This window comes from Cervus elaphus, chromosome 6, assembly GCF_910594005.1.
Source record: "Cervus elaphus chromosome 6, mCerEla1.1, whole genome shotgun sequence".
NCBI lineage: Eukaryota > Metazoa > Chordata > Mammalia > Artiodactyla > Cervidae > Cervus > Cervus elaphus.
The window spans coordinates 10,686,524-10,703,246 of NC_057820.1; positions in this window are offsets into that span (position 1 = coordinate 10,686,524).

The window sequence follows — 16,723 nt, forward strand, 5'->3', positions numbered from 1 at the left end:
ATCAAAGCGAAGAACTTGTGTGAGGGTGACGCTGACCAGAGCAGGAAAACCTGCGGAGGAGTTCATCTCTCCTTTCATCTCCCCATCTGTTTATCACCTCCCATTAGTAAAATGGGAATATGGCATGCAGAGTCCCAGTCCCATTGTCCAGACCATGAAGTCACAGACCAGGAGTGACCAGTTTGAAGTTGGAAGACACCAGCTTAATCATTGACCCAATTAAGCCCTTTGGTTAATCTAGCATCCAAAGACACATATATACACATGTGTATTGGAGGCAAAAGGAGAAGGGAGATGCAGAGGATGAGATGATTACATAGCATCACCAACTCCATGGACATGAGTTTGAGCAAACTCTGGGAGATAGTGACATACAGGGAGCCTGGTGTGCTGCAGGCTGTGGGGGTCAAAGAGAGTCGGACATGAGTTAGTGACCGAACAGGAACAACAAATAATGTACAAGACAACAGAAAGAGTGTTGCAATTCTGCTAACCGGATGGTATTCTTTTTCATACAAAGACCTTCCCACTTGCTACCCTAAAGGAGGAAACGGGAAGTCCTCCCATATCTAGGGAGCAGTCACAGCTGTCCCTTTTGGACTATGTTATTTATGTCACAAATTTAGTCATGGTCTCACCTAAATATTTTCTTACCTGAAGAGTCAATTGTGTTAGGCTCTAATAAGGTTGGTTAACAAAAAAAAATAACAAATTTAACCTCCAATAAAATATGCATAAAGTAATAAGATAAAAGAGGAGAGAGAAGAAAAAATTAGGTTAATATCTATATGCATTTGTGTGTATATACACACTTAAACTTGTATACACAGTATCATGTACACACATGAGCAAAGAATAGATACACTTAACTTCTAAAACCTTTGTTTCTGTAACTGGTCACAGAGTCATAGTTAATATTTATAACTAACTTTTTTTTTTTTTTTGCTATGACCAATTCTGAGTTTCCCTTGACTTTAGCCGAGCAGCACTTTTTAATCTTGTAGAGTGACTGAAACCCTCAATCCTGAAGGATCTCAATCTTCAGTATCCTGCCCTTTTTTATTTTTATTTATTTATTTATTTTTTTGATTCCTATAGTTTTTCACTAACCTTTTACTACTGGACATGGAAGTATGAAGGGGAGCCCCAAGAATGCCCCCCAGTTCTAGACATAGCCTCTCTAAATCTTGCTAATTGAGACCAGTCATTCTAGCGCACAGGTTAATGTCTGGCTTTTCCTAACCTACCTCAGTGGAACACAGTGAGGACCAGAGTATGGATGACCTGTTTGCACCAAGCATCAGGTAGGTAGTTAGGTCTCTGAACCTTAAGTTCCTTCTTTTGAGTTTTCCTTCAGAGGATATTCATTTCCTTTCCTGATTTTTGGGGAGGACCTTTTGGAAGAGATCTCCAATACTATCCCTCTTTCTTGCCTGAGTTCTGAACTGTTTGAGAAATACTAATTTTTAAAAATGGCGATGAGTTGATCACCTCTGTTAACTATTGAAGCCAACTTAAAGCATGTAACTCTAAGGAGTCAATCTCACCTCTGATTGAGTTCCAGGAAGGAGTGGCAGTTTCAGCACCATCAGTCCCTGAAGCACAGGAGATGAGTCCCTGGGCCAGGTAAGACTTGCAGCTTAAGGAGCAGAACGGATCAAGTGCTCCCAGGGGCAGCTGGTTCCCAAGAGAAAAGCAGATGTCAGAGCCAGACATGGCCACCGGTTCTTCCCAAATTCACAAGCTGGGCATTTTAGCCCACCACCCCTTCTCCTCTTCCCCTGAGAACTGGGAAAGGAAAGGCTGGAGGCAGTGGTAGTATTTGCTTAGGAGGAAAAAACATTCTACAGGGAAACTGATGTGGGGGCAACTTTCCACACTCTGGCAATTATCAACAGATTTGTTGGGATGAAGCTTTCCAGGTGGCTCAGATGGTAAAGAATCTGCCTGCAATGCAGGAGACCCAGGTTTGATTCCTGGGCCAGGAAGATCCCCTGGAGGGGGGCATGGCCGCCCACTCCAGTATTCCTGCCTGGAGAATTCTATGGACAGAGGGGCCTGATGGGCTACTGTCCATGGAGCCTCAAAGGGCTGGACACAGCTCAGGGACTAACACAACACAACAGGGTTAGGATGGGCCAGGTCTGTTCACCCTCCTGAGGCTGGAAGAGTCAATGCAGAGCATCTAACTCATCAGTAAGACACAGCTAGTCTGCCTTATTGAGGAGAGGAACGTGAGGAACCCTACAGAAGGCTAAAGATGCCAAGTCTGGGGTACTTCAGAGGCTGGAATTCTACCAAATGGGAGTTGTAGTGCCTTTCATCACTGTTTTATCCAAGGTCAGATGAATTGTCTGTTCAAGACTGTTTTTCTGAAAACTTCATACATTATGCACACAGCATTCTGTTGGGATAGAGTTCAGCTCTGGAGAGGGTTAAGACAAAACATAGAGTCAATTACATCTTTAGTCATTTGATAGCAAAAATATTCAGAGACTCCTTTATGTGTCAATACCCAGAAAGAGTTTGGATACTTCAAATGGTAGGAAGAAAACAAACAAATTATCCTGATGCTCTTTCTTCGAATCTTTAAATCCCTGTATTTTTGCCAGGTGTGACAATGCTTTTTATTTCAGCAATGAATACACAATGGCACCACTTCTGAGACATCCTAGACCAAAGGCAGTTATCTCCCCAGCTATCCACTTCTGCACACCGTCTCTCCTTCTCAAATTTCCCCTCCCTTCCACTCAAATGTGGCCCATCGTGTCTTCCCAGGGCACCGAGATTGGAGAAACTGGCTCCTTTTCACACAGCCTGAGGGCCTGTTTTCAGTGACAATTGTGCTGTGTCCCCTGAAGGAGGCCATCTGCTCACCATGTCAACGTGAGTGTCGCATTACCTGTTGAGATTTCTAAGCTGAATCTGTTATTGGGTTAGATTTCGCACCTTTTGATTTTTCAGCTCAGGTCCTGTTGGTGCCAGGATCTCCTTCTGGGGCTGGGAGATGGTTTCACAGGCTCTCCAGGGACCTTGGGAGATATTTAATCAGGGTCCTGGTTGCCTGGCCCTTGTTCCTCTTCTGCCTCATCAACAGTCCACTCACCCCCCCACAGCCCCACATGGTGGATGAGCTGCAAATTACAGAATGTTGACACATTTCCCAATTATCCACTGTCTTCCAAGTAATGTAGAGAGTGAAATAATGAAAGGGCCAAGGTAAGCTCAAGTTACCAAAAACTCTGCTAAATAGGCTCATTATCTGCAACCCAAATTAACTTGGCCATAGACCATATGTTGCCAGGTTAGTCAGCAACATAAACTGCTTCGCCTAACTGGCCTGGACTCAGTACCCTGATTGAAATAAGAAATTCAAGATAATTGCTAATCCTCCAATGCCTTTATTTAGCCTTCCAAATCCCACGATGGCCTTTTCTTCCCCAAACTGAGGAAATGTGTTGTGACATAAGTAAATCACTGCTCATTATCTCCAGAACAAACCCACATAAGGCCAGTTTGTCAGAAAAGAACATTAACTGGGGAAATACCAAGAAGAGGACCCTAGGGGAGCAGCAATCTAGGGGGAGGGGATTTAGAGGTACAAACTATGAGGTATAAAATACTCTATAAGGACATAATGTATAACATGGGGAATATAGCCAATATTTTTATAGCTGTAATGGCATATAACCTTTAAAGATTGTGAATCACTATATGATTCACACCTATGAATTCACCTACGTGAACACCTATGCCATACATAATATTGTATGGCAACTACGCGCCTGTGTGCTCAGTCACGTCCGATTATGTGCGACGTCATGGACTGTAGCCCTCCAGGCTCCTCTGTCCATGGGATTTTTGAGACAAAAGTACTGGAGTGAATTGCATTTTCTCTTCCAAGGGATCTTCCTGACCCAAAGATGGAACCCTTGTCTCCTCCGTCTCCTGTTTGGCAAGCTGTTTCTTTACCACTGAACTACCAGGGATGCTTCAAATAAAGAAAAACATGAAGGGATTAGCTTGTATTAGAAACCTATTATAAATCAGTCATTTTAGGTACATTCTTGGTTTCTCTTCGAATCGCCACAGTCACTTAGAGAAGCAAAGGCTAAAAAATGTAATTATAGGTGAGGAGAGGGGCTTGGAGAAGTTAACTAAGAAGCTCAAAGTTACCCAGCCTGGAAATTTGCGAAGTAGATTTCAGGTTCTATCACCATGTACACACGTACACACAAATAGTAACTATGAGATGAGATGTATATGTTAGTTAGCTTGACTGTAAGTAATATCTTAAGGAGATAACATTACCCAGCCAAAGAGTTAGAAATCAAGCTCAGGCTGACCTGAAGTTCATTGTTCTTTCACTCTAACACACATGTGGACACACACACATAGATATACACACACACACACAAGTGTAGTAGGTTTTAAGAGCGAGAATTCATTTTTTTTTCATTTAATTTTTTATTTTATGTTGGAGTAGAGTTGACTTACAATGCTATGTCAGTTTCAGGTGTATAGCAAAGTAACTCAGGTAAATATATGTTTAACACATAATAAGCTAAGATGTGCCGTGCACTCTACAAGCCTTGGGGATATAGCTTTCCCTAAGCTTTCTCTGCTTTCATGGAGCCTACAAACCAGTAGGCAAGGCCAATAATAATAATAATGGGAATAATCATGGAAATAAAGTGAAAGTCTTCTAGTTTTTGGCTTGACATTACTTGTAAGTCTTGAATCCTCTCCTTATAACAATGACCAATAAATAAATAGGGCTAGACTCTTGAGAGTCCCTTGGACAGCAAGGAGATCAACCAGTCAATCTGAAAGGAGAACAATCCTGAATATTCATTGGAAGGATTGATGCTGAAGCTGAAACTCCAACACTTTGGCCATCTGATGTGAAAAGCTCATTCATTGGAAAAGACCCTGATGCTGGGAGACTGAGGGCAGGAGGAGAAGAGGGTGATAGAGGATGAGATGGTTGGATGGCATCATTGACTCAATGAGTTTGAGCAAACTCCAGGAGATAGTGAAGGACAGAGAAGTTTGATGTGTGGCAGTCCACGGGGTCACAAAGAACTGGACATTACTGAGCGACTGAACAACAACAAATGAAAGTCTACATCTCTTCTTAGATCCATGAGATAACCAAGCTAAAAGAACAAGATGCAACACCAGAAACTGGAGAGAGAAGCATGTACAGACTCTCAGCTTTCCAGGAGCAGAAGCTGCTGCTGTACCTTGGTAGGAATGTGTGCTTAGTCGCTCAGTCATGTCTGACTCTTTGCAAGCCCGTGGACTGTAGCCCACCGTGTAGCCCTTCTCTACCTATGGGGATTCTCCAGGCAAGGATACTGGAGCAGGCTGCCATGTCCTCCTCCAGGTGATCTTCCCAACCCACGGATCAAACCCAGGTCTCCCATGTTGCAGGTGGGTTCTTTACAATCTGTGTCACCAGGGAAGCCCTGGTAGGAACATGGTAGACTGTAATTGAGTAATTGCTGGACGTTGAGCACACATCAGCTCAAGTTACAACATCCTTGGAGTTCTGAGATTTTTATCACCAGGAGAAGGGACCCACCCAGCTCTGGGCCCCTCTAGCTTTCCTCTCTCACCTATGGGGAGTGGGGATCTGAGAAGCACTTTTGAAGATGACAGCTCAGAGACAACAGGTTCTTGGAAGGACTGAGAGTTAATTGTAGGACCACAGATCTTCCTCAACTTACAATGGCGTTGTGTGTGTTATATATTCAGTTATTTTGGTCAGGTCTGACTCTTCGCAATCCCACAGACTGTAGTTTGCCAGGCTCCTCTGTCCATGGAATTTTCCTGGCAAGAATACTGGAGTGGGTTGCCATTCCCTCTGCCAGGAGATCTTCCTGATTCAGGGATCTAACCCACATCTCCTGTGTCTCCTGCATTGCAGGAGAATTCCTTACTGCTGAGACACTGGGGAAGCCACAATGGGGTTACCTCCCAATAAACTCATCATAAGTTGAAAACTGCTTTTAACACATCTTACCTAGCTTACCCTAACCTGCCCAAGTCAGAACACTTAGCTTACAGTTGGGAAAACTATCTCACACAGTGTTGAATATCTCATGTAATCTATTGACTACTCTACTGAAAGTGGAAACCAGAATGGTTAGTAAGTTTATCAGTGTTTGCTTTCATAATCACAAGGCCAGCTTGGACCTGTGACAACCTGCTGCACTGCCCAACATCACAAGAGAAGATCATTAGCCAGACTGACATTCAAAATCTGAAGTATGGATTTCCACTGAATATGTCTCACTTTTGCATCATCAAGCCACATATGCAAATACTATTTGAGTCAGACCAAAGTGTAGATTTTGTTGTTGTTGTTGTTGGATCTGAGGATGCAAAGAGGGTTGGGGAAAGGAGGGAGGGGCTGTGTTTCAACAGATTGATTGGAACACTGGTGTGCCAAAGTCCATTCTTAGCATTCAACCAGCCCTGGGGAGATGTTCTTTAATCAGCCCCATTTTATAACTGCTGTCTTGGCTCCATCCCCAGACCTGTTTTGCACAATCTGGACTTGACATTTAAGGTTTGGTCCAGACTGAGTGGGATATGGATGAAGCCATTCTACAGATGGGATGGGATGCCTGGATCATATCCAGTTTCTACTGATGGGCATAGCTTTCCTTCTTAAGACTTGTGCAGACAATTTGCCCACTGTAAAGGGTAGATTTTAGATGATATCTTCTATAAATGGCATTGATGATGATTACTAAACTTCTTTAGCAGTGCAAATAAAATGATAGCAGCAGTCACACAGTGTCTACTAATGCCCAAAGTACATTATGTTCTAAAAGTTCACACACAATAACCCGCTATAGAAGGTGCTCTTATTATTCCCATTTTATGTAAGAGCAGACTGAGGTACAGAGGGATTAGATGATTCACTGTAGGTCACACAGCTTGTAAGTGGTGAAAGTAAAAGTCGCTCAGTTGTGTCTGACCCTTTGTGACCCCATGGACTATACAGTCCATAGAATTCTCTAGGCCAGAATACTGGAGTGGGTAGCCTTTCCCTCCTCCAGGGGATCTTCCCAACCCAGGGATCAAACCCAGGTCTCCCTCATTGCAGGTGGATTCTTTACCAGCTGAGCCACAAGAAAAGCCCAAGAATACTGCAGTGGGCAGCCTATCCATTCTCCTGCAGATCTTCCCAACCCAGGAATTGAACTGGGGTCTCCTGCATTGCAGGTGGACTCTTTACCAATTGAGCTATCAGGGAAGCCCCTGTAAGTGGTGGTACTAGATATTTACATTGATTTGTCTGGACCGAGAGTTCTCAGTTTTACTATTGGGCTAAGCTGCTTGTTTAAATTCTTGGGTCTAAGTGTTCTCCCACGGTACTGTGCTTTTCACCTTTTTGGATGTGTTCATTTCACTTATCCAGGCATTCTCCCAAACACAATTGATTGCATGTCTTTTGGGTGCATGGCACAGGTCAATTCTCAGTGTTCCCAGGTTGGTAGTGATGATGAGGCATCCACATTTACTCAAATGGTTCCATATTCCTTAAAGGTGTGAAACGATTCAATCTAAGATGATACAACTTTACACATATGTGATGGTTAACTTTATGTATCCACTTACCTAGGCCTTGGTGCTCAGATATTCTGTCAAAAATTTTCTAGAGGTGTCTGTGAAGGCATTCTTAAGGTGACATTAATATTTAATAAGGGGTAAGAATCAGGATGGCAGAATTGGAAGATCCTGAACTCAACTCCTTCTACAGACACACTAAAACTTCAACTACACATAGAACAATTTTCTTTGATGACAGCTGCTTCCCCTACTCCCTATAGTTTTCTGCCTGGAGATTCTCCTTAATAAATCACTTCCAAAAAAATAATCTTCATGTCAGGATCGACTTTTGGAGCCCCTTACTTCAAACAGATGCTTTTGGGCAGAGCCGAACTGAACAGCTAACTCAGACAGAGAAGTTGGTAGAGAAGATTCTAAGCAGAGCGATCAACAGGATTGAGGGTCCAGAAGTGGGAAGATCCCTGGGAGGAAAAGAAGAGGAGACCCCTGTGGCCAGGTGTGTGGTGGAGATGGGGTAGACAGACTTGAAAGACATCCATCCTACTGAACAAGTCTGACCCGGCAGAGAGTGAATCAAAGCTCTTGAATTTCTCTTGCCTTTTCCTTTTGAGATCAGAGTATGGGAAGTAGGATTGGAATTGGGGAGGAAGGTCAGCTGAGTTTCCTCTGGTTGTCTCTGCAGTCCAGCACTGCAGGGCAAGTCTGGGTCTGTTATCATGGAACCTTTTACTCAGTACTTGCTTGACACCCTCAGAATGCTGTGGTGTGCATCCAGGGCCAGAAGTATGGATGATTTGTCCAGGAGCTCATGGCCTGGTGGAGAATAAGTCGCAATAGAGGATGGTAAGAAATCCATTGGCTGCAGGGTTTAAAGGAGGGGTGGCCAACTACCCAAGAACTTGGAGAAAACTTCTCTCTTCTCTGAGGGGATGGCACAAGCACTAAATCTCCAGTGGGCATTCCAGATACAGAGAATAGGGTTTGGGAGGAGCAGGGGAGAAGGCCTCCTGGATCAGCAAACAAAACCAGGTGTGTCTGTTCAGGGAAGAATAAATGAGTCCAGAGTGGCCCCCATCACTCTGCATGTGGGAGCATGGTGGCCAAAGAGGCATCAAGGGGTACCTATGTCCATGCTAATAGGGTTTGAACTTCAATCATTAGACGGTAAGGAGTCAATGGATCTTCATGGCAGAAATGTTAGGATCAGTTCTTCATCTTAAGCCAGTGGTTGACCACAGTGGTGACAAAGAAGATAGCTGTCAGCCCTACCCCCACCAGCACAGCGTGAACTCCCTTCCTTCATTCTACCCACTGGGCTGGGAAGCCAGGTAGGAACTTATTTCTGATCAAATAAATTCTGCATTTCTGTGCTTTCCTTTCTAGGCAGCCATGACAAACATGTCCCTTGAAAGTATTCACATACAGTTTGTTTTTACATCTTTTAATTTACTAAATTGCCCCGTGAGACTGACACACATACTCACATGGTGTCTGTCTTTTCTGCTGTTACTTTGCTATTTCTTTGGGTAAACTGTCTTGCAGAACTAATAATTATCATACAATTAAATACAAAAGCAATCAACCCAGGAAGATGCCTCCTATAACTTACTGCAATCTCACCCGGGACCTGCATCCTTTTTACTATTTGATAACTCAGGCCTGGGTAGCAAAACATTCAATTACGAGCAGTCTCAATATTGAAGGAGTACCTGGATGCAAAGCAAAATCAAGCAAATTAGGGTGTCTTGTTTCACAGCCTGCAGAGATGAAGTCTCAGCAGGTGGCGAAATGCACACTTTGACCTGAGATCCGCTGGAGTCATAATGACGGCAAACCTGGCCAAGCTGCCTTGGAAATGGGACAGCGGAGCTTGTTGTCACAGCTCCTTTTGCTTTTCTGCTAAAACATTGCCTTAAGAGAAACGTGCTGTATTTCCAAGCCAGGTTAGTGCAACAGACGTAGGTCCAAGGGCAACACTAATCATTTGGAAAAAGAGACAGCCAGGAGCCATTTGTTAAAGTTTGTTCTCTGCCAAGAACTGCATGAACAGTGTTGTGAAGTCTCACAATAATCCTGCCAGTGGGTCTATGATCCTCATTGCTGGCTTGAAAAATTAAGACTTGGGAAGTTTGTGTGTTTGTCCTACTCTTTGCGACCCCATGGATCCCACTCTTTGAGACCCCATGGACTGTAGCTCACCAGGTTCCTTTTACCCATGGACTATTCCAGGCAAGAATACTACAGCAGGTTGCCATTTCCTCCTCCAGGGGATCTCTCAGACTTAGGGACCAACCCTGTGTCTCCCGCAGGGGAAGGCGGGTGCTTTACCACTAGGGCCACCTGGGAATTTAGTAGAAACTTACTGCAGTGGATGTGTCAGGAACGAAATGGGTATTTTAGACTTTTCAGGGAAGGACATGCTAAGCCGGGAGAGACATAGTCGTTATTACAGCATGATATGGTGGTTTGCAAACTAAAAAAATGATTCAACACAAATAGAAGACAGCAAAGCTGGATCCAATCTGCACATCCTGTGAGATTAGCTGAAGATAAATTTTGTGTTTGTTGCATTAGAGTTGATTGAGGGACAGAAGGTACCTCTGCATAAATTCTATCTCAGGACAGACATAAACAGAATCTCTTAAGGTCCTCACGGTGTTCCAATTTACCAAACTGGTGCCTAGTTTAGAAGAGACTCAGAAACACTGCCCTACATGATGTACCCTTGCGTAAGGACACAATGACTGGAATACATCTATCAAACATCAGTGAAAAAAAAGCCATTTACTCTGTGTTCATGCATGCCAAGTCTGTTTAGTCACATCTGACTCTTTGCGATCCCTATGAACTATAGCCCACAGGTGTTTCTGTCCATGGGATTTTCCAAACAAGAATGCTGAAATGGGTTGCCATGTCCTCCTCTAGGGAATCTTCCTGACCCGGGAACTGAACCTATGTCTTTTATGTCTCCTGCATTGGCAGGCAGGTTCTTTACCACAAGTGTCACCTGGGAAGCCCCGTTTAATCTTTATAGAGCAAATATTATGTGCTGGGCACAGTCCTTGAGGAGGAGTCCCTTCCTCAGTTACCTTCTATTGGGGAAGAGATGAAAAGCCTTTCATCCAACCATAATGACAGGAAATAAGTACTATGAGGAAAACTATGAAGCAGGGAAGGGAGATAAAAATGAGTGTGGTGATGAAGGTGCGGATTCCACAGGGTAGATGGGATGGGCTGACATAAGATGGACATGGTGGACACTTGAAGAAGTGGTACTGGAGCCAAGACCTAAGTGCAGTGACAGAGATGTTCTGCAGGCTGTGAGAGATGGTGCTGGCACGGTCCACAGATAGCAAGGCAGACTGTGATAGAGTGGCTGCCGGCCACTAAGCGGGTGAGCAGGAGCCAGGCCACGCAAGGTCCTTCAGAGCCTGGGGAGGGCTCTGAATAATAAACCTACAGATAAGTAAGTAACAGTCACAGCAAAAGTTTACATGCTGGATGATATTCTAAGCAACTGTCACGGAAAGCCTCACTGCATATTCCAAACAGCCCTGCCTCATGGATGAGCAATCAGAATTGGCTCAAGATCTTTTTTTTTTTTTTAATTTTTTTATTAGTTGGAGGCTAATTACTTCACAACATTTCAGTGGGTTTTGTCATACATTGATATGAATCAGCCATAGATTTACACTTATTCCCAATCCCGATCCCCCCTCCCATCTCCCTCTCCACCCGATTCCTCTGGGTCTTCCCAGTGCACCAGGCCCAAGCACTTGTCTCATGCATCCCACCTGGGCTGGTGATCTGTTTCACCATAGATAGTATACATGCTGTTCTTTTGAAACATCCCACCCTCACCTTCTCCCACAGAGTTCAAAAGTCTGTTCTGTATTTCTGTGTCTCTTTTTCTGTTTTGCATATAGGGTTATCGTTACCATCTTTCTAAATTCCATATATATGTGTTAGTATGCTGTAATGTTCTTTATCTTTCTGGCTTACTTCACTCTGTATAAGGGGCTCCAGTTTCATCCATCTCATTAGGACTGGTTCAAATGAATTCTTTTTGATGGCTGAGTAAAATTCCATGGTGTATATGTACCACAGCTTCCTTATCCATTCATCTGCTGATGGGCATCTAGGTTGCTTCCATGTCCTGGCTATTATAAACAGTGCTGCGATGAACATTGGGGTGCACGTGTCTCTTTCAGATCTGGTTTCCTCAGTGTGTATGCCCAGAAGTGGTATTGCTGGGTCATATGGCAGTTCTATTTCCAGTTTTTTAAGGAATCTCCACACTGTTTTCCATAGTGGCTGTACTAGTTTGCATTCCCACCAACAGTGTAAGAGGGTTCCCTTTTCTCCACAGCCTCTCCAGCATTTATTGCTTGTAGACTTTTGGATAGCAGCCATCCTGACTGGTGTGTAATGGTAACTCATTGTGGTTTTGATTTGCATTTCTCTAATAATGAGTGATGTTGAGCACCGTTTCATGTGTTTGTTAGCCATCTGTATGTCTTCTTTGGAGAAATGTCTGTTTAGTTCTCTGGCCCATTTTTTGATTGGGTCATTTATTTTTCTGGAATTGAGCTGCAGGAGTTGCTTGTATATTTTTGAGATTAATCCTTTGTCTGTTTCTTCATTTGCTATTATTTTCTCCCAATCTGAGGGCTGTCTTTTCACCTTACTTATAGTTTCTTTTGTAGTGCAAAAGCTTTTAAGTTTCATTAGATCCCATTTGTTTAGTTTTGCTTTTATTTCCAATATTCTGGGAGGTGGGTCATAGAGGATCTTGCTGTGATTTATGTCGGAGAGTGTTTTGCCTATGTTCTCCTCTAGGAGTTTTATAGTTTCTGGTCTTACATTTAGATCTTTAATCCATTTTGAGTTTATTTTTGTGTATGGTGTTAGAAAGTGTTCTAGTTTCATTCTTTTGCAAGTGGTTGACCAGTTTTCCCAGCACCACTTGTTAAAGAGGTTGTCTTTCTTCCATTGTATATCCTTGCCTCCTTTGTCAAAGATAAGGTGTCCATAGGTCCGTGGATTTATCTCTGGGCTTTCTATTCTGTTCCATTGGTCTATATTTCTGTCTTTGTGCCAGTACCACACTGTCTTGATGACTGTGGCTTTGTAGTAGAGTCTGAAGTCAGGCAGGTTGATTCCTCCAGTTCCATTCTTCTTTTTCAAGATTACTTTGGCTATTCGAGGTTTTTTGTATTTCCATACAAATTGTGAAATTCTTTGGTCTAGTTCTGTGAAAAATACCGTTGGTAGCTTGATAGGGATTGCATTGAATCTATAGATTGCTTTGGGTAGAATAGCCATTTTGACAATATTGATTCTTCCAATCCATGAACACGGTATGTTTCTCCATCTGTTTGTGTCCTCTTTGATTTCTTTCATCAGTGTTTTATAGTTTTCTATGTATAGGTCTTTTGTTTCTTTAGGTAGATATACTCCTAAGTATTTTATTCTTTTTGTTGCAATGGTGAATGGTATTGTTTCCTTAATTTCTCTTTCTGTTTTTTCATTGTTAGTATATAGGAATGCAAGGGATTTCTGTGTGTTAATTTTATATCCTGCAACTTTACTATATTCGTTGATTAGTTCTAGTAATTTTCTGGTAGAGTCTTTAGGGTTTTCTATGTAGAGGATCATGTCATCTGCAAACAGTGAGAGTTTCACTTCTTCTTTTCCTATCTGGATTCCTTTTACTTCTTTTTCTGCTCTGATTGTTGTGGCCAAAACTTCCAACACTACGTTGAACAGTAGTGGTGAGAGTGGGCACCCTTGTCTTGTTCCTGATTTCAGGGGAAATGCTTTCAATTTTTCACCATTGAGGGTGATGCTTGCTGTGGGTTTGTCATATATAGCTTTTATTATGTTGAGGTATGTTCCTTCTATTCCTGCTTTTTGGAGAGTTTTAATCATAAATGAGTGTTGAATTTTGTCAAAGGCTTTCTCTGCATCTATTGAGATAATCATATGGTTTTTATCTTTCAATTTGTTAATGTGGTGTATTACATTGATTGATTTGCGGATATTGAAGAATCCTTGCATTCCTGGGATAAAGCCCACTTGGTCGTGGTGTATGATTTTTTTTAATATGTTGTTGGATTCTGTTTGCTAGAATTTTGTTAAGGATTTTTGCATCTATGTTCATCAGTGATATTGGCCTGTAGTTTTCTTTTTTTGTGGCATGTTTGTCAGGTTTTGGAATTAGGGTGATGGTGGCCTCATAGAATGAGTTTGGAAGTTTACCTTCTTCTGCAATTTTCTGGAAGAGTTTGAGTAAGGTAGGTGTTAGCTCTTCTCTAAATTTTTGGTAGAATTCAGCTGTGAAGCCATCTGGTCCTGGGCTTTTGTTTGCTGGAAGATTTTTGATTACACTTTCGATTTCCTTGCCTGTGATGGGTCTGTTAAGATCTTCTATTTCTTCCTGGTTCAGTTTTGGAAAGTTATACTTTTCTAAGAATTTGTCCATTTCATCCAAGTTGTCCATTTTATTGGCATAGAGCTGCTGGTAGTAGTCTCTTATGATCCTTTGTATTTCAGTGTTGTCTGTTGTGACCTCTCCATTTTCATTTCTAATTTTGTTAATTTGGTTCTTCTCTCTTTGTTTCTTAATGAGTCTTGCTAATAGTTTGTCAATTTTGTTTATTTTTTCAAAAAACCAGCTTTTAGCTTTGTTGATTTTTGCTATGGTCTCTTTAGTTTCTATTGCATTTATTTCTGCCTTAATTTTTAAGATTTCTTTCCTTCTGCTAACCCTGGGGTTCTTCATTTCTTCCTTCTCTAATTGCTTTAGGTGTAGAGTTAGGTTATTTATTTGGCTTTTTTCTTGTTTCTTGATGTAAGCCTGTAATGCTATGAACCTTCCCCTTAGCACTGCTTTTACAGTGTCCCATAGGTTTTGGGTTGTTGTGTTTTCATTTTCATTCATTTCTATACATATTTTGATTTCTTTTTTGATTTCTTCTATGATTTGTTGGTTATTCAGAAGCGTGTTATTTAGCCTCCAGGTGTTTGAATTTTTAACAATTTTTTTCCTGTAATTGAGATCTAATCTTACTGCACTGTGGTCAGAAAAGATGACTGGAATGATTTCAATTTTTTTGAATTTTCCAAGACTAGATTTATGGCCCAGGATGTGATATATTCTGGAGAAGGTTCCGCGTGCACTTGAGAAAAAGGTGAAGTTGATTGTTTTGGGGTGAAATGTCCTATAGATATCAATTAGGTCTAGCTGGTCCATTGTGTCATTTAAAGTTTGTGTTTCCTTGTTAATTTTCTGTTTAGTTGATCTATCCATAGTTGTGAGTGGGGTATTAAAGTCTCCCACTATTATTGTGTTACTATTAATTTCCTCTTTCATACTCGTTAGTGTTTGCCGTACATATTGCGGTGCTCCTATGTTGGGTGCATATATATTTATAATTGTTATATCTTCTTCTTGGATTGATCCTTTGATCATTATGTAGTGTCCTTCTTTGTCTCTTTTCACAGCTTTTATTTGAAAGTCCATTTTATCTGATATGAGTATTGCGACTCCTGCTTTCTTTTGGTCTCCATTTGCATGAAATATTTTTTTCCAGCCCTTCACTTTTAGTCTGTATGTGTCTCTTGTTTTGAGGTGGGTCTCTTGTAGACAGCATATATGGGGGTCTTGTTTTTGTATCCATTCAGCCAATCTTTGTCTTTTGGTTGGGGCATTCAACCCATTTACATTTAAGGTAATTATTGATAGGTGTGGTCCCGTTGCCATTTACTTTGTTGTTTTGGGTTCACGTTTATACAACCTTTCTGCATTTCCTGTCTAGAGAAGATCCTTTAGCATTTGTTGAAGAGCTGGTTTGGTGGTGCTGAATTCTCTCAGCTTTTGCTTATCTGTAAAGCTTTTGAGTTCTCCTTCATATCTGAATGAGATCCTTGCTGGATACAGTAATCTAGGTTGTAGGTTATTCTCTTTCATTACTTTCAGGACGTCCTGCCATTCCCTTCTGGCCTGGAGGGTTTCTATTGATAGGTCAGCTGTTATCCTTATGGGAATCCCTTTGTGTGTTATTTGTTGTTTTTCCCTTGCTGCTTTTAATATTTGTTCTTTGTGTTTGATCTTTGTTAGTTTGATTAATATGTGTCTTGGGGTGTTTCGCCTTGGGTTTATCCTGTTTGGGACTCTCTGGGTTTCTTGGACTTGAGTGGCTATTTCCTTCCCCATTTTAGGGAAGTTTTCAGCTATTATCTCCTCGAGTATTTTCTCATGGCCTTTCTTTTTGTCTTCTTCTTCTGGAACTCCTATGATTCGAATGTTGGGGCGTTTCACAGTGTCCCAGAGGTCCCTGAGGTTGTCCTCATTTCTTTTGATCCTTTTTTCTTTTTTCCTCTCTGCTTCATTTATTTCCACCATTTTATCTTCTACCTCACTTATCCTATCTTCTGCCTCCGTTATTCTACTCTTGGTTCCCTCCAAAGTGTTTTTGATCTCATTCATTGCTTTGTTCATTTTTAATTGACTCTTTTTTATTTCTTCTAGGTCTTTATTAAACAATTCTTGTATCTTTTCAATCTTTGTCTCCAGGCTATTTATCTGTAACTCCATTTTGTTTTCAAGATTTTGGATCATTTTTATTATCATTATTCTAAATTCTTTTTCAGGTAGATTCCCTATCTCCTCCTCTTTTGTTTGACTTGGTGGGCATTTTTCATGTTCCTTTACCTGTTGGGTATTTCTTTGCCTTTTCATCTTGTTTAGATTGCTGTGTCTGGAGTGGACTTTCTGTATTCTGGAGGTCTGTGGTTCCTTTTTATTGTGGAGGATTTACCCAGTGGGTGGGGTTAGACGATTGGCTTGTCAAGGTTTCCCGGTTAGGGAAGCTTGCGTCAGTGTACTGGTGCGTGGAACTTGATTTCTTCTTTTTGGAGAGCAATGGAGTGCCCAGTAATGAGTTTTGAGATGGGTCTATGTGTTAGGTGTCACCTTGGGCAGCCTGTATGTTGACATTCGGGGCTATGTTCCTGTGTTGCTGGAGAATTTGTGTGGTATGTCTTGCTCTAAAACTTACTGGCTCTTGGGTGGTGGTTGGTTTCAGTGTAGGTATGGAGGCTTTTGGACGGTCACTTACTGCTTAAAGTTCCA